Source organism: Choloepus didactylus, chromosome 15 (genome assembly GCF_015220235.1).
Source record: "Choloepus didactylus isolate mChoDid1 chromosome 15, mChoDid1.pri, whole genome shotgun sequence".
Lineage (NCBI taxonomy): Eukaryota > Metazoa > Chordata > Mammalia > Pilosa > Megalonychidae > Choloepus > Choloepus didactylus.
The window spans coordinates 38,099,830-38,119,076 of NC_051321.1; the positions used below are offsets into that span (position 1 = coordinate 38,099,830).

A 19,247-nucleotide genomic window follows, 5' to 3' on the forward strand; every position below is an offset into this window, starting at 1 on the left:
GGCCTTGATCGGTGGTGCTATATAAATGAGCTGACGCAAAGAGGAAATGAGTGCAGCTGGGAGTCATGTTTTGAAGAGGAGCAAGCTTGCTAGAGAGGAACGTCCTGGGAGAAAGCCGTTTTGAGGCCAGAGCTTTGGAGCAGACGCCAGCTGCCTTCCTAGCTAGCAGAGGTTTTCCGGACGCCATTGGCCATCCTCCGGTGAAGGTGCCCGGTTGCTGATGTGTTGCCTTGGACGCTTTGTGGCCTTAAGACTGTAACTGTGTAGTGAAATAAACCCCCGTTTTATAAAAGCCAATCCATCTCTGGTGTTTTGCATTCTGCAGCATTAGCAAACTAAAACAATTAAAAACCTGTTTCTATCAACTGTCAAATAATCAAGAAAATACAGGCAATATTTAGAAAATATCTCTAAGCTTACCCAATCAATTTTTCACCATAATTTCTTCAAGGAAAAATAGAAACTGCATAAAGATCTCATCTCTGAAGACTCTGGGATGATAAAGAGAAAGTTGCTAGTCGACAAAGGTGTCTGTGGGGGAAGAGATAAGGGAGTGGAAGGATTCACAGCCTGTGTGCCTTGATGTCTGACAGACCAGACAATATTTTTCTGCCTCCACAGCCCAGAGAATTGGCAATACAGATTTTATAGAATATTCTCAAGTGTGAGTTACGACTAGGGAAAAGTAGAAGGAATGAAAAGAAAATATTTCATTAATACTTGACCAGTATGTAAATATTTACCCAGTGTACAATTATTTGTTACTGTGCTTTCTGTTATGAAATGAGGGCAAGCTGGAACAAAGTCACTGATGAAAATAAAATTCTTTCCCCCTTCTATATTTAATTGCCCTCCACTTTCCTCCTCTGCCTAGCTAGAAAAAGCTTTGTGGAGAAGAGATTGCAATGTTTCCAAATAGCAAATAATGCCATGATTTACTATAGATACTCTATGTTGCATAGCCTCCCTTAGAGCCCTTGTCATATTCTGCCTTTCGTCTCAGTTATTTATATATATAGTAAGTTGGAATTTAATCCATTAGATTTACGTGTCCAAGAAATTTTACTGTTTATATTTTTTTTATATCAACTTAAATCAATTTCAAATCTCTGTCTTTCTGCGATGGCAAGACATTAAATCTCAATCATTATTGGAATCCCCTTGCCTTTCCAGTTTACACCAGAATCTGAGAGGAATGCATGAACAAGAAAATGGTAGACAGACTTCTAATCTCTCGCCTACCTTGATACCCTCTGATATTCTCACTGTCCAACCTTGAAACGTGCCGGGCTTTCTACTGCTATGCTACATGGGGATGGGGGAGTACTGGTAAATTTGCCTTAGTTGGAAATCCTGGTACCTAGATATGAGTATCCTAAGGCATGTGCAATGCCTTTCCTTAGTATTACTAATCTGGACACGACCACAGAACAAGCAAATGTCCCCACTACCCATGGGCCCACCAACCTCCATCCCCTATCTAGGCTCTTTCCTGGCCCTCAAAAGTACTCTTTCATTTCTTCTCTATTACCTTATGGCTTTGGGACACCTTGCATAATCTCAATACTGAGCTTGGGTAGGATTGCAAACCCACATACATCTTAATAAATTACCCTGCCACTTAGCTTGTGTTACCACTTCTTCCAACCCCAAATTTCCCTTCATTCCTCATCCCACCCTCCATTATTACCAGACTTGACTTTATAGGAGGGAAGGAACTGTTTGTTACTCATTTTACATTATCTAAAACACCTAACATAGGAATTCTCAAGCACTGTGCTCAAGAGACCAAATCTCTCCACAACTTTTATCATGTGTAAAAAAAAAAAAACTATTTTTGTTAAAACTGAGTTTAAATACTGTCACAGCAATGCCTGTGACATGAAACAAAAGCATGTCAGGCAGCTGGGTGTGGAATAGCTTGACTGTAACTAAGAAGTTAGTGTGTTATCGGATGGATGCTACAGAGAAATTGCAAGAACTTTGCTCCAACAGCACAGTCAGAGCAAAACTGGCTCTTCTCAAACAGCAACCAGTCCTAAAAAGCACCCACAGACAACTCTGATGATTTTATTGACACTGTGGTGGTCATTGCATTGTAATCCTTGCTGGCCTGATCAGTTTTGCTTTCAGTCATTTCATTACCTCACAATAAGTCTCAAAAAAATTCTAATATTTGAAGTGTGCCTCTGTGGCAGATACTGGTAGATGTCCACTCCCTTTATTCTCATCTTCTTCCTAACTAAAAGATTTTTCAATTGTGATGAATAAATTTAAGTGTCAACATGGCAAGGCTATGGTGTACAGTTGTTTTGTCTAACACAAGACTAGATGTGTTGTGAAGATATTTTGTAGATGTGATTAATATCTACAGTCAGAATGACTTTAAGTAAAGATTACCCTTGATAATGTGAGTGGGCCTCATTTAATCAGCTGAAGGTCTTAAGCGCAAAAGACTGACATTTCCTGGAGAAGAAGAAATTCTGCCTCATGACTGAGCTTCCAGCCTGCTGACCTGCCCTAGAAATTTCAGACTTGGCAATCCCTACAATCATGAGCCAACCCCTGCACACACATACATACTCACATATATATCCTGCTAGTTTTGTTTCTCTGGAGAATACTGATTGATACACCAATGTTTAGCTATCCAGCATAAATACTCACTGCCCATCCTCTCTTATGTCTGTGTGTACAAGGGATAGTGAAGCACTCTGGGGCTAACAAATGTGGGTATTTACAACTTTCTTGGTCCAAAGGAGAAGAGGAGAAAAAAGTTACTAGAGCCCATAAAGTACGCTGTGTCTATAGGAGGAGACAGCTTCATGACAAAAGAGTTGTGGCTTCTGTATTGGCTTGAGGTCCCCTACAAGCAGACCCTGGGGCTGGGATTTAAGCTCAAGTAGTTTATTTTGGAGACGATCCCAAGAGGCACTGGAAGGGCAGTGGGGAAGTGAGACAGAACAGGAAAGGAAGTCAATACATTGGCTTTGATTGATCTGTACTGATGAGCAGATCACTAATGAGTGCAACTGTGGCTCAGTCCTAACAGGGACCTAAGTGAGAGGGCTGGGGTGGAGGGCCTCAGAGTTGCTCCATCTAGGGGCATGGAAGTGTGTGTATTTATCCACTGGTCTCCACACATCATTGGATAAAGGCTACTCCTGGGGCACATCAAATGTCTAGCACTTCTGGCCTGCCCTGCACATGAGTTGGGCATCCTTCCATGGCCAGAGAAAACTCTCAGGCAAAGTATCAGGTATTTGCACAGCAAGAAGCCACCACCATGAATAAGAAATGGTGAAGGCTGAGGGTCCATGGGTGAGAGACCCACAGAGTCTGCTACACCTTCAGTTAAGGAGTGCAGTCTCTGCTAATCTTGGCCCAGCAGGATTGGAAGTGAAGAATAAATACCCAACCTCACTCTCCTCCCACCTTCCAATCTCCTACTGAACATATCCAGCAGCCTCCTGATGAAGTTCATGCCAGCCAGCCTCCTGGGACACAGACAGGGTACAGGAGGCTAGAGAATGATCTGTGGAGCAGACAGAATATCCAGCACATCTGCCTTCAGTTACTTCCAAATTTCTATATTTAAAATCTTGAACAGCACTATTTCACTGTAAAAAAAAAAAAAGTGATATATTTATATGTTAACTAAGACCAAAGAAACTTGTGACTTGAAAGGACTTGAGAGGAGTTACCAGAGAATTTCAAGCAGTAGAAAAAAGCATCTAATTGAGAGAAGACTTGAGCTCGAGTTCTGATGTTACTTTGGGTGATTTAGTATTTCAGGCCCTTTCCTTATTGTTTTAACAGGACAAGGCTCTATCAATCTATTAAAGCTACTATGAAAATCAAAAGAATGTGAAAATGCTCTTTAATTACAAAGGTTACACAGGTGTGAAGTGTTAGTATACCTTCACTGTTCCAGACAAATAAGAAGTAATCCCACTTTTAGACACATTCAGAAAGGAAATGCAACTATGTTGTTTTCAGTTTTTCAGTTAAGAAAACATTTATGTAAATATTTACCACAACAAAATCTTTTTTTAAATGAGACTGGGTATACATAAATAAAATGAATTTATTTGCAATTATTTTCTTACCACGAATCCCCCACCAAAAAACTTCAGTTAGTTACATATCAATTTCTAATAGTCAGTCATATTTTCTCTAGTTATTTCCTTTTATTTTTCAAAGTGTACCTTACTTTTTTTTAATGTAGTTTACTCTTTTAGTCACTTCCTCTTTTGTTCTAAGTGTTTCAATATTTCTGATGATCCAGTAACTATGCCCATGATTGTAATTCTTTGTCCTTTCTCTTTTCACCTCCCATTTAACGTATAAACATAAGCCTAATGGTAGAGACACCATAGATTAGAAATACAAGTAAGAAATACCAGGTAGAACACCCTCTGTGTGCAATCACCAAATCCAGAGAATTAGTTAAATTGTAATTATAGTTCCTAAATGGAGATTTTAAAGTTTCTGCCTTGTTAAAAATCAGAAATCAGGATATCATTAACTTAACACAGAGAAATTCATGAAACAATCGGCAATATTTCTTTCAGGGCTATCATACTGTCGTTGCCTTAAGATGCCAAGCAGTGTAAAGTCATTCATTTGGCCGGCCAAAAGTTTTCAAAATGGACTTTTGGGAGAAGGGAGTGTGTTTGTTTTTAAACACACCACTACTAAGAAAATAAGCAGTCAGTCCTTTCTCATCATAAAAAGGTAGTTGAAGCTTAAAGATATAAAGAAAAAAACAAGAAAGTTCGTAAGCATGCACACAAAGTGCCATTCTTATTGCTGACTCTATTGTTTCAGTTTTAGCAGTGGTGGGAACAGGCAGATTTAAAAGTTTAAAGGAAGGAAAGGGTTTTGCCCTTTCCTTTCCTTAAAGCAAGTCTACTATATTTTCATTAGCTTTCTAGCTGTTATCTCTTTGCTGCACATAAGGAACACAGTAACACCCCATTATCACACCATTTTAAGGAAACAGATATTGACTTCCTGAGCTTTGGTAAGAAGCATATTAGTTACAGCAGCTCACGACAAACTACACCAGGAAAGAACTTTTTTTACATGGGCCTTCCTCCAATAATCAAAATGAAACTGTAAAAAATAATCTCTATGAAGTGATAAACCATGTAGATAATTTTTACTGTCCATATTTGTGTTTCCTTTAGTATAATTTGTACGAGCTCCCTTTAAAAAGCTGGAATATCTGATAAAGGTTTAAAGAGAGAAAGGGATATAATATTGGAGAAGAGATGAGAATTCAAGTAATATGAAATAAATTCAGTGGTTAGATAATCTTAATAGGCTATTACTTTTTATATTCCCAAACTTGCTCAAGATTGCTCTAGTTTATAATATCTGCTTGAGTTTCCTAGCTACTAAAACAAATACCATAAAACAGGTTGGCTTAACAACAGGAATTCATTGGCTCATGGTTTCAGAGGCTAGAAAGCTTGTTTCCTCTCAGGTCTGGTATCTTCTGGCTCCTGCCATTCTTTGGGGTTCCTTGGCTTTTCCATCACAGTACAATGCACACAGTGGGGTCTTCTCCTTTCTCTTCTGGGTTCTGTTGACTTACAGCTTCTTGCTTCTCCCTGGGGCTTCTCTTCTGTGTCCAATTTTGTTTGCTTATAAGGACTTCAGCCATATTGGATTAAGGTCTACCCTCATTCAATTTGGGCACACCTTAACAAATAATACCTTACAAATGGGTTCAAATCCACAGAACCAGGGGTTGAGACTTGATCATACCTTTTGTGGGGGACATGATTCAACCCCCAACAATATCTAAAACTAAAAGAAAAAAAATTAAGATTTTTTTAAAATTTTTGGATGGAAGGGATCCTTAAATGACTTAGTTTAGTTTACACAGAATGTTTTTGTGAATACTCTGATGTTTATACAAATGTCACTGAAAATATAGAAATTCTAGTTGTATTTGAGTTTTGGGATCAGTATATATGACTGCTAGGAGTAACCATTAAGTGGATAACATTATTTTGGCATTAATTTTAGGGTGCTAGTAAGAGACAACTTATCAAAATAAAAAAGTCATATACTTGATGACTGATATCTTAAATTTCTTCAACCAGGGACAAATTCTTTTATTCCACAGTTTGTACGTAGCCATCATGAGAAAAGTAATACAACAGATAACATTTCTAGTTTAAAAAAATAATAATATACATGTATTTAAATGAACTATAAGTATATAAATGGATCTGACCATGAAGTGGCAAAAGAGGTGTAAAGAGATTGTGCTCTTCTACAACAGTTTGTGTTCTTCATGTGGCTGATTGACAAGTTAGGAAATTCGTTCCTGGAAGAACTGAGTATTAATTAGAATAAAACTTTATGATTATAAAGTACAAATTGGTGGGAGGAAATTCCTAGACAACTTCCAGATAGGAAGTACAGACCTCGAAAACATCTCCAAACTGAATTTTAAGCACCAGTCTCAGATATAAGCAAAAATCTCTAGAGAATTAATATGAATGGAGGCCTTATGTTTTGGAGATTGTTTAGGCTAGTTAATACAACAGTTTCCCTTGATTAAATGAGTCTCCCCATCCCCCTCCCTGCCAAATAAGAAAATTCAACATACCAAAACTATGACAAATCTGAAGGATAGTAAACACTGAATACCCAAGTGTGATCATATCGTCATATATAAGAATTCCATATTCTCAAACTAAAGTTTGGGCTAAGCACTATATAGGATAAACTGGCATCCAATCAACTTCAAGACTGAGCTGGAACAAAGTTTACTGTGGAAACACTGCTAAAGGAACTGCATGTCCTTGGAAGATCCCTGAATTATAAACTCTGAACTGCAGCTAACAGTGAGCCAGTAACCAAGGAGGAAAAACTTGGGCTCCCAGCAAAAAATTCAGGCTACCACCTTCAAACCAAGGTAAAGATGCCCTCCCCTAGGCTTACACTTTAAAGAAGAACCAATAAATCAGAAATGCACCATTATCAATCAGGGTTCTCCAGAGAAAGAGAACCAACAAGAAACACACACACACACACACACACACACACACACACATTTACATATATATTACATGTACATATGCATACATATACATAAATAAAAAGATATTTGTTTTAAGGAATTGGCTCACATGGTTGTGAGGTCGACAAATCTGAAATTCGTAGGCCAGTCAGCAGGCTGGAAACTCAGAAAGGAGTTGACGTTACAGTTTTGAAGCAGAATTTCTTCTTTAGAAAACCTTTTATTAACTATTAAGGCCTTTAACTAATTGGATGAGGCCCACCCACATTATTAAGGGTAATCTTCTTTACTTAAAGTCATCTCATAGTAGATGCTACAAAATACCTTCTACAAAATACCTCCACAGCCAAGTTTAGATTAATGCTGGATTAAATAACTAGGATATTAATACATAAAATTAAGCATCACACGCAAAGAATAAATTTGGTAAAAATCATATAGGCACTTCTGTCACTCAGAATCCAGTGCTTGATGATGACACTGGAAAATTCATAATCCTAATTATCTGCTATTGGAATTAACACCATCCAGGACTCACAGAAACTCTCTTCTACATTGCTTGCTCTATGCCCATAAAAGAAAAGGTGGCTGTGTCCGAATGTCTTGAAAATTTGAGGACTATGATACTGCTGTTTTCAGAAATGGACATTGCTTAACAGGGTAAGGAGGATTTGAATGGTAAAAGCAATTGGGTAAGAAAAAAGATTACTAGTTAATTCATTATATATTTCTTCTCAAACAGCATGACTGCAATAGATTTCTGAATAATGAAAAATTGTTTACCAGTGAGGCAGAGTATTCATTTTTTTGCTTCTCTTTATGTCCAGTACTCACAAATTAACAGTTTTACAACAACTGTGCATGGCAGCTGAGGAACAATTTGCAATAATAAATAATTCATAGTATCTTAAATTTGTATACATGTAAGTCTATATATATATATATGAAACATGTGTGAAACAACACCTAATTTTCACACTGGCATCTGTAACTCTGAATACTCCAAGGTTTATAAAATTATTTAATAATCCAGCAATAACACATTAAAATATCAAATGGCAAGTTTCAGCAAAAAATTACGAAACATACACAGAAACAGGAAGGACTAGACCTGACACATACCAGACAAAGGTTTTTTTAAAAAATGGTCTAAATATGCTCAAAGAGTTAAAGAAAATGTGGACAAATAACTAAAAGAAATCAGGAAAATAATAGATGAACACAAAGAGAATATCAATATAGAAATGGAAATTGTGAAAAAGAACCAAACAGAGTTGAATACAACAGTAAAAGAAATTAAAATCTCCCTAGAGGGGTTCAACAGCAGATTGGAGCTGGCAGAAGAAACAGAGAACTTTAAGATAAGACAATTGAAATCATCCAGTTTGAGAAGCAAAAGAAAGAGAGAAGGAAGAGAAGTGAACAGAGCCTGAGGAACCTGTGAGACACGTTCAAGAATACCAATATATGCATTGTGGGAGACCCAGGAGGAGAAAAAAGAGAGAAAGGGGCAGAGAGAATATTCAAGGAAATAAGGACTGAAAATTTCCCAAATTTAATGAAAGTCATGAATATACACACCCAAAACACTTGACAAACTTCTTACTGGATAAACCCAAGTACAGCCATGCCACAACAGGTTATAGTCAAATTGTCAAGATAAGGAGAACTGTGAAAGCCACAAGTGAGAAGCAACATGTCACATACAAGGGAGTCTCAAGAATATTAAGTACTGATTTCTCATCACAAACCATGGAAACAAGAAGGCAGAGGGATGACATATGTAAAGTGCTGAAAGCAAAAAAACTGCCAACCAAGAATTCTATATCCAAAAAAAACTGTATTTCAAAAATAAGGGGGTGATTAAGAAACTCCCACATAAACAAAAGCGGAAGGAGTTCATCACTGAACTTGCCCTACAAGAGATGCAAAAGAGAGTTCTGGGAGGCGGGGCAAGATGGCGGACTGGTGAGCTGTATGTTTTAGTTACTCCTCCAGGAAAGTAGGTAGAAAGCCAGGAACTGCGTGGACTGGACACCACAGAGCAATCTGACTTTGGGCATACTTCATACAACACTCATGAAAACGTGGAACTGCTGAGATCAGCGAAATCTGTAAGTTTTTGCGGCCAGGGGACCCACGTCCCTCCCTGCCGGGCTCAGTCCCCTGGGAGGAGGGGCTGTCAGCTCCGGGAAGGAGAAGGGAGAACTGCAGTGGCAGCCCTTATCGGAAACTCATTCTACTGATCCAAACTCCAACCATAGATAGACTGAGACCAGACACCAGAGAATCTGAGAGCAGCCAGCCCAGCAGAGAGGAGACAGACATAGAAAAAAACAGCATGAAAAACTCCAAAATAAAAGCGGAGGATTTTTGGAGTTCTGGTGAACATAGAAAGGGGAAGGGCAGAGCTCAGGCCCTCAGGCTCATATGCAAATCCCGAAGAAAAGCTGATCTCTCTGCCCTGTGGACCTTTCCTTAATGGCCCTAATTGCTTTGTCTCTTAGCATTTCAATAACCCATTAGATCTGTGAGGAGGGCCCTTTTTTTTTTTTTATCCCTTTCTTCTTTTTCTAAAACAATTACTCTAAGAAGCCCAATACACAAAGCTTCAAAGACTTGCAATTTGAGCAGGTCAACACAAGAGCAGAACTAAGAGAGCTCTGAGACAAAAGGCAATAATCCAGTGGCTGAGAAAATTCACTAAACACCACAACTTCCCAAGAAAAGGGGGGTGTCCGCTCACAGCCATCATCCTGGTGGACAGGAAACACTCCTGCCCATCGCCAGCCCCATAGCCCAGAGCTGCCCCACACAACCCAGTGCGACGTAAGTGCTTCAAATAACAGGCACACACCACAAAACTGGGCGTGGACATTAGCCTTCCCTGCAACCTCAGCTGATTGTCTCAGAGTTGGGAAGGTGGAGCAGTGTGAATTAACAAAGCCCCATTCAGCCATCATTTCAGCAGACTGGGAGCCTCCCTACACAGCTCAGCAGCCCAGAACCGCCCTGGGGGGACGGCACTCACCTGTGACATAGCACAGTCATCCCTCAACAGAGGACAAGGGGGTACACGGCCTGGAAGAGGGACCCACTTGTAAGTCTCAGGAGCCATACACCAATACCAAGGACTTCTGGGTCAGTGGCAGAGACAAACAGTGGCAGGACTGAACTGAAGAATTAGACTATTGCAGCAGCTTTAAAACTCCAGGATCACCAGGGATATTTGATTGTTAGAGACACCCCCCCTCCCTGACTGCCCAGAAACACGCCCCATATACAGGGCGGGCAACACGAACTACACACACAAGCTTGGTACACCAATTGGACCCCACAAGACTCACTCCCCCACTCATCACAAAGGCACAGCAGGGGAGAACTGGCTTGTGGAGAACAGGTGGCTCGTGGATGCCACCTGCTGGTTAATTAGAGAAAGTGTACTCCACGAAGCTGTAGATCTGATAAATTAGAGATAAGGACTTCAATTGGTCTACACATCCTAAAAGAACCCTATCAAGTTCAGCAAATGCCACGAGGCCAAAAACAACAGAAAATTATAAAGCATATGAAAAAACCAGACGATATGGATAACCCAAGCCCAAGCACCCAAATCAAAAGATCAGAAGACACACAGCACCTAGAGCAGCTACTCAAAGAATTAAAGATGAACAATGAGACCACAGTACAGAATACAAAGGATATCAAGAAGACCCTAGAAGAGCATAAAGAAGACATTGCAAGAGTAAATAAAAAAATAGACGATCTTATGGAAATTAAAGAAACTGCTGACCAAATTAAAAAGATTCTGGACACTCATAGTACAAGACTAGAGGAAGCTGAACAACGAATCAGTGACCTGGAAGATGACAGAATGGAAAATGAAAGCATAAAAGAAAGAATGGGGAAAAAAATTGAAAAAATCGAAACGGACCTCAGGGATATCATAGATAATATAAAACGTCCTAATATAAGACTCATTGGGGTTCCAGAAGGGGAAGAAAACGGTAAAGGTCTAGGAAGAGTAATCAAAGAAATTGTTGGGGAAAACTTCCCAAATCTTCTAAACAACATAAATACACAAATCATAAATGCTCAGCGAACTCCAAATAGAATAAATCCAAATAAACCCACTCCGAGACATATTCTGATCACACTGTCAAACACGGAAGAGAAGGAGCAAGTTCTGAAAGCAGCAAGAGAAAAGCAATTCACCACATACAAAGGAAACAGCATAAGACTAAGTAGTGACTACTCAGCAGCCACCATGGAGGCAAGAAGGCAGTGGCAAGATATATTTAAAATTCTGAGTGACAAAAATTTCCAACCAAGAATACTTTATCCAGCAAAGCTCTCCTTCAAATTTGAGGGAGAGCTTAAATTTTTCACAGACAAACAAATGCTGAGAGAATTTGCTAACAAGAGACCTGCCCTACTGGAGATACTAAAGGGAGCCCTACAGACAGAGAAACAAAGAAAGGACAGAGAGACTTGGAGAAGGTTCAGTACTAAAGAGATTCGGTATGGGTACAATAAAGGATATTAATAGAGAGAGGGGAAAAATATATATGACAAACACAAACCAAAGGATAAGATGGCTGATTCAAGAAATTCCTTCACGGTTATAACGTTGAATGTAAATGGCTTAAACTCCCCAATTAAAAGATACAGATTCACAGAATGGATAAAAAAAAAAATGAACCATCAATATGTTGCATACAAGAGACTCATCTTAGACACAGGGACACAAAGAAATTGAAAGTGAAAGGATGGAAAAAAATATTTCATGCAAGCTACAGCCAAAAGAAAGCAGGTGTAGCAATATTAATCTCAGATAAAATAGACTTTAAATGCAGGGATGTTTTGAGAGACAAAGAAGGCCACTACATACTAGTAAAAGGGGCAATTCAACAAGAAGAAATAACAATCGTAAATGTCTATGCACCCAATCAAGGTGCCACAAAATACATGAGAGAAACACTGGCAAAACTAAAGGAAGCAATTGATGTTTCCACAATAATTGTGGGAGACTTCAACACATCACTCTCTCCTATAGATAGATCAACCAGACAGAGGACCAATAAGGAAACTGAAAACCTAAACAATCTGATAAACAAGTTAGATTTAACAGACATATACAGAACATTACATCCCAAATCACCAGGATACACATACTTTTCTAGTGCTCACGGAACTTTCTCCAGAATAGATCATATGCTGGGACATAAAACAAGCCTCAATAAATTTAAAAAGATTGAAATTATTCAAAGCACATTCTCTGACCACAATGGAATACAATTAGAAGTCAATAACCATCAGAGACTTAGAAAATTCACAAATACCTGGAGGTTAAACAACACACTCCTAAACAATCAGTGGGTTAAAGAAGAAATAGCAAGAGAAATTGCTAAATATATAGAGACGAATGAAAATGAGAACACAACATACCAAAACCTATGGGATGCAGCAAAAGCAGTGCTGAGGGGGAAATTTATAGCACTAAACGCATATATTAAAAGGAAGAAAGAGCCAAAATCAAAGAACTAATGGATCAACTGAAGAAGCTAGAAAATGAACAGCAAACCAATCCTAAACCAAGTACAAGAAAAGAAATAACAAGGATTTAAAGCAGAAATAAATGACATAGAGAACAAAAAAACAATAGAGAGGATAATATCACCAAAAGTTGGTTCTTTGAGAAGATCAACAAGATTGACAAGCCCCTAGCTAGACTGACAAAATCAAAAAGAGAGAAGACCCATATAAACAAAATAATGAATGAAAAAGGTGACATAACTGCAGATCCTGAAGAAATTAAAAAAATTATAAGACGATACTATGACAACTCTATGGCAACAAACTGGATAATGTAGACGAAATGGACAATTTCCTGGAAACATATGAACAACCTAGACTGACCAGAGAAGAAATAGAAGACCTCAACCAACCCATCACAAGCAAAGAGATCCAATCAGTCATCAAAAATCTTCCCACAAATAAATGCCCAGGGCCAGATGGCTTCACAGGGGAATTCCACCAAACTTTCCAGAAAGAACTGACACCAATTTTACTCAAACTCTTTCAAAACATTGAAGAAAATGGAACTCTACTTAACTCATTTTATGAAGCTAACATCAATCTAATACGAAAACCAGGCAAAGATGCTACAAAAAAGGAAAACTACGGGCCAATCTCCCTAATGAATATAGATGCAAAAATCCTAAACAAAATACTTGCAAATCGAATCCAAAGACACATTAAAAAAATCATACACCATGACCAAGTGGGGTTCATTCCAGACATGCAAGGATGGTTCAACATAAGAAAATCAATCAGTGTATTACAACACATTAAAAATTTGAAAGGGAAAAATCAAATGATCATCTCAATAGATGCTGAAAAAGCATTTGGCAAAATCCAACATCCCTTTTTGATAAAAACACTTCAAAAGGTAGGAATTGAAGGAAACTTCCTCAATATGATAAAGAGCATATATGAAAAACCCACAGCCAGCATAGTACTCAATGGTGAGAGACTGAAAGCCTTCCCTCTAAGATCAGGAACAAGACAAGGATGCACGCTGTCACCACTGTTATTCAACATTGTGCTGGAAGTGCTAGCCAGGGCAATCCGGCAAGACAAAGAAATAAAAGGCATCCAAATTGGAAAAGAAGAAGTAAAACTGTCATTGTTTGCAGATGATATGATCTTATATCTGGAAAACCCTGAGAAATCGATGATACAGCTACTAGAGCTAATAAACAAATTTAGCAAAGTAGCGGGATACAAGATTAATGCACATAAGTCAGTAATGTTTCTATATGCTAGAAATGAACAAACTGAAGAGACACTCAAGAAAAAGATACCGTTTTCAATAGCAACTAAAAAAATCAAGTACCTAGGAATAAACTTAACCAAAGATGTAAAAGACCTATACAAAGAAAACTACGTAACTCTACTAAAAGAAATAGAAGGGGACCTTAAAAGATGGAAAAATATTCCATGTTCATGGATAGGAAGGCTAAATGTCATTAAGATGTCAATTCTACCCAAACTCATCTACAGATTCAATGCAATCCCAATCAAAATTCCAACAACCTACTTTGCAGACTTGAAAAAGCTAGTTATCAAATTTATTTGGAAAGGGAAGATGCCTCAAATTGCTAAAGACACTCTAAAAAAGAAAAACGAAGTGGGAGGACTTACACTCCCTGACTTTGAAGCTTATTATAAAGCCACAGTTGCCAAAACAGCATGGTACTGGCACAAAGATAGACATATAGATCAATGGAATCGAATTGAGAATTCAGAGATAGACCCTCAGATCTGTGGCCGACTGATCTTTGATAAGGCCCCCAAAGTCACTGAACTGATTCATAATGGTCTTTTCAACAAATGGGGCTGGGAGAGTTGGATATCCATATCCAAAAGAATGAAAGAGGACCCCTGCCTCACACCCTACACAAAAATTAACTCAAAATGGACCAAAGACCTCAATATAAAAGAAAGTACCATAAAACTCCTAGAAGGTAATGTAGGAAAACATCTTCAAGACCTTGTATTAGGCGGACACTTCCTAGACTTTACACCCAAAGCACAAGCAACAAAAGAGAAAATAGATAAATGGGAACTCCTCAAGCTTAGAAGTTTCTGCACCTCAAAGGAATTTCTCAAAAAGGTAAAGAGGCAGCCAACTCAATGGGAAAAAATTTTTGGAAACCATGTATCTGACAAAAGACTGATATCTTGCATATACAAAGAAATCCTACAACTCAATGACAATAGTACAGACAGCCCAATTATAAAATGGGCAAAGGATATGAAAACAGTTCTCTGAAGAGGAAATACAGATGGCCAAGAAACACATGAAAAAATGTTCAGCTTCACTAGCTATTAGAGAGATGCAAATTAAGACCACAATGAGATACCATCTAACACCTATTAGAGTGGCTGCCATTAAACAAACAGGAAACTACAAATGCTGGAGGGGATGTGGAGAAGTTGGAACTCTTATTCATTGTTGGTGGGACTGTATAATGGTTCAGCCACTCTGGAAGTCAGTCTGGCAGTTCCTTAGAAAACTAGATACAGAGTTACCATTCGATCCAGCGATTGCACTTCTCGGTATATACCCGGAAGATCGGAAAGCAGTGACACGAACAGGTATCTGCACGCCAATGTTCATAGCAGCATTATTCACAATTGCCAAGAGATGGAAACAACCCAAATGTCCTTCAACAGATGAGTGGATAAATAAAATGTGGTATATACACACGATGGAATACTACGCGGCAGTAAGGAACGACCTCGTGAAACATATGACAACACGGATGAACCTTGAAGACATAATGCTGAGCGAAATAAGCCAGGCACAGAAAGAGAAATATTATATGCTACCACTAATGTGAACTTTGAAAAATGTAAAACGAATGGTTTATAATGTCGAATGTAGGGGAACTAGCAATAGAGAGCAATTGAGGAAGGGGGAACAGTAATCCAAGAAGAACAGATATGCTATTTAACGTTCTGGGGATGCCCAGGAATGACTATGGTCTGTTAATTTCTGATGGATATAGTAGGAGCAAGTTCACAGAAATGTTGCTATATTATGTAACTTTCTTGGGGTAAAGTAGGAACAGGTTGGAAGTAAAGCAGTTATCTTAGGTTAGTTGTCTTTTTCTTACTCCCTTGTTACGGTCTCTTTGAAATGTTCTTTTATTGTATGTTTTTTTTTTAATTTTTTTTCCATACAGTTGATTTAAAAAGGAAAAAAAGGTTAAAAAAAAAAAAGGAAAAAACAAGGAAAAATTATGTAGTGCCCCCTTGAGGAGCCTGTGGAGAATGCAGGGGTATTGGCCTACCCCACCTCAATGGTTGCTAACATGACCACAGACATAGGGAACTGGTGGTTTGATGGGTTGAGCCCTCTACCGTAGGTTTTACCCTTGGGAAGACGGTTGCTGCAAAGGAGAGGCTAGGCCTCCCTATAATTGTGCCTAAGAGCCTCCTCCCGAATGCCTCTTTGTTGCTCAGATGTGGCCCTCTCTCTCTAGCTAAGCCAACTTGAAAGGTGAAATCACTGCTCTCCCCACTACATGGGATCAGACACCCAGGGGAGTGAATCTCCCTGGCAACGTGGAATATGACTCCTGGGGAGGAATGTAGACCCGGCATCGTGGGACGGAGAACATCTTCTTGACCAAAAGGGGGATGTGAAAGGAAATGAAATAAGCTTCAGTGGCAGAGAGATTCCAAGAGGAGCCGAGAGGTCACTCTGGTGGGCACTCTTACGCACAATTTAGACAACCCTCTTTAGGTTCTAAAGCATTGGGGTAGCTGGTGGATACCTGAAACTATGAAACTACAACCCAGAACCCATGAATCTCGAAGACAATTGTATAAAAATGTAGCTTATGAGGGGTGACAATGGGATTGGGAAAACCATAAGGACCACACTCCACTTTGTCTAGTTTATGGATGGATGAGTAGAAAAATAGGGGAAGGAAACAAACAAACAAACAGACAAAGGTACCCAGTGTTCTTTTTTACTTCAATTGCTCTTTTTCACTTTAATTATTATTCTTATTATTTTTGTGTGTGTGCTAATGAAGGTGTCAGGGATTGATTTAGGTGATGAATGTACAACTATGTAATGGTACTGTGAACAATCAAATGTACGATTTGTTTTGTATGACTGCGTGGTATGTGAATATATCTCAATAAAATGAAGATAAAAAAAAAAAAGAGAGAGAGTTCTGCAGGTTGAAAGGAAAAGATAACAGACAACAGACCACAGCTGTATGAAGAAATAAGGATCTCTGGTAAGGGTAGCGACCAGGGTAGATATAAATGTCAGTACTACAATATTTTTTGTTTGACTCCACTTTTTACTTCCTGCAAGATGTAAAAGGCAAATGCATAAAATGTAATGAGAAATCTGTAGTTTGGGACTCATAGTTTATAAACATGTAATTTGTGATAAGAACTATACAAAGGTGGGAGGACACATGGATATACAGGTATAAAAATATAGTTTGTATATACTATTGAAGCTGAATTGGTATGAAAGAAAACAACATTGTTACAGATTTAGGATGTTCAATTTAAGTCCAGTAGTAACCACAAAGAAAATACTGGAGACTATCTAACCTCATGGAGACAGAAATTAGAGCACAGGTTAACAGGGGTTGGGAGCAGTAGGAGAGGGAGTCAATACAAAGTAAGTGCAGAGTTTCTGTTTGGGGAGATGGAAAAATTTTGGTAATGGAAGGTGGTAAGGGTACACAACATAGCAAATGTGATTAATCCCACTGAATCGTATGCCTAGGAGTGGCTGAGATGGGGAAGTTGGAAAGGAAAGGGAAGGGAAGGTAACAGAAGAGAACAGAGGGGAATGGATGCGAGAAACACAGAAAGGGAAGAAAGGAATGAAAGAATGGAAAAGAGGGAAGGAAGAAATGAAGGAAGGAAAGGAAGAAAGAAATGGAGAGAGAAGAGAAAGAAAGAAAGAGAAAGACAGAGAGAGAGAAAGAGAGAGAGAAAGAAAGGAAGGAAGAAGGAAGGAAGGAAGGAAAAAAGGAAGGAGAGAGCAAGCAACTAAAGAGACAATGACTATTAAAGGCAATACATGATCCTGTCTGGACTCTAACAAAGGAAGAGAGAAGGCTCAAAAGGACATATGAAAAAGTTAGAACATAGATTGTAAGCTTTACATCAATGTTAAACTTTTCGAACTTGATAACTGCACTTAAGTTGGATACATAAGTGAATATCCTTGTTTTTAGGAAATGTACCTGGCAGTATTAAGTGTTCAAGGAGCATGACATATATATGACTTACACTCAAGTGTTCAGAAAATAGACTGATAAATAGATAGATGGATGAATGGAGAGACAGCTGAATTGATAGACAGAATGATACAGCAGGCGGCAGAGCAGCCCAAGATGGCCAACTTTGAGGATCAGGTGTCAGATGAGGAGAAGGTATGCATAGATGCTAAATTCATCACTCATGCACCCCCCAGGGGAATTTAATGGGATTTTTAATGATGTTCGGCTACTACTTAATAATGACAATCTTCTCAGGGAAGGGGCAGCACATGCATTTGCCCAATATAACATGGATCAGTCCACACCTGTGAAGACAGAAGGATATGACGATCAGGTCTTAATTACAGAACATGGTGACCTGGGTAATAGCAGATTTTTAGATCCAAGAAACAAAATTTCCCTTAAGTTTGATCACTCATGGAAAGAAGCAAGTGACCTGCAACCAGAGGAAGTAGATGGAGGTCTGATGTCTTGGAGAGAATCCTGCGACAGTGTGTTAAGGGCGTATGTGAAAGATCATTATTCCAACGGCTTCTGTACTGTTTACGCTAAAACTATAGATGAGCAACAGACTATTACTGCATGTATTGAAAGCCACCAGTTTCAGCCTAAAAACTTCTGGAATGGCTGCTGGAGATCAGAGTGGAAGTTCACCATCACACCACCCACAGCCGAGGTGGTTGGAGTGCTTAAGATTCAGGTTCATTATCAGAAAGACGGCAATGTTCAATTGGTTAGTCATAAAGATGTACAGGATTCAATATCTGTTTCGAATGAAGTCCAAACTGCCAAAGAGTTTATTAAAATCACAGAGCATGAAGAAAATGAGTATCAGATAGCAATTAGTGAAAACTATCAAACAATGTCAGACACCACATTCAAGGCATTGCGCTGGCAGCTTCCAGTTACCTGCACCAAAACCAACTGGAACAAGATACTCACCTACAAGATTGGCAAAGAAATGCCGAATGCTTAAAAGGCTGAATGTAGGATTCTTCAGTATGTGGGGGAAAGAGGATTCATTCAACATGTGGTCATATCATAAACAGATGGTTTATAAATGAGAGTGATACTTTGCTAGGGCTTTCAAAGTTAACTGGTTTTCTAGCCTCATGTAATACTGTTGAACCTCTAGTATTGTCTTGATTCTTTTGTGTTTTTGCTTGTAATTTTCTGTTCCACTATATCTACTTGTACACCTTTTTTTTTTTTTTTTTAATTTTGCCACATTTAATGTTGGGGAGAGAGCTCTATCCAGGAGTCATTTGACTGTTCAGAAAATTTTCCTAGCCATGAAGCCTTGCTGCCAATACAGACAGGTAATATGTTCAATACTTTTCTACCCCATCCTTCAAGGCATTTCTGGTACTTCATTG

The 19,247-nt window shown here is 38.7% G+C and overlaps 1 protein-coding gene and 1 pseudogene across 1 annotated transcript in view; one reads left to right on the top strand and one right to left on the bottom strand.

The window, feature by feature from the left end:
• Window positions 1–19,247, bottom strand: part of ENTPD1 (ectonucleoside triphosphate diphosphohydrolase 1) — a 211,352-nt gene that overhangs the window by 162,259 nt on the left and 29,846 nt on the right. The window lies entirely within an intron of this gene.
• Window positions 17,986–18,847, top strand: LOC119510272 (annotated as a pseudogene).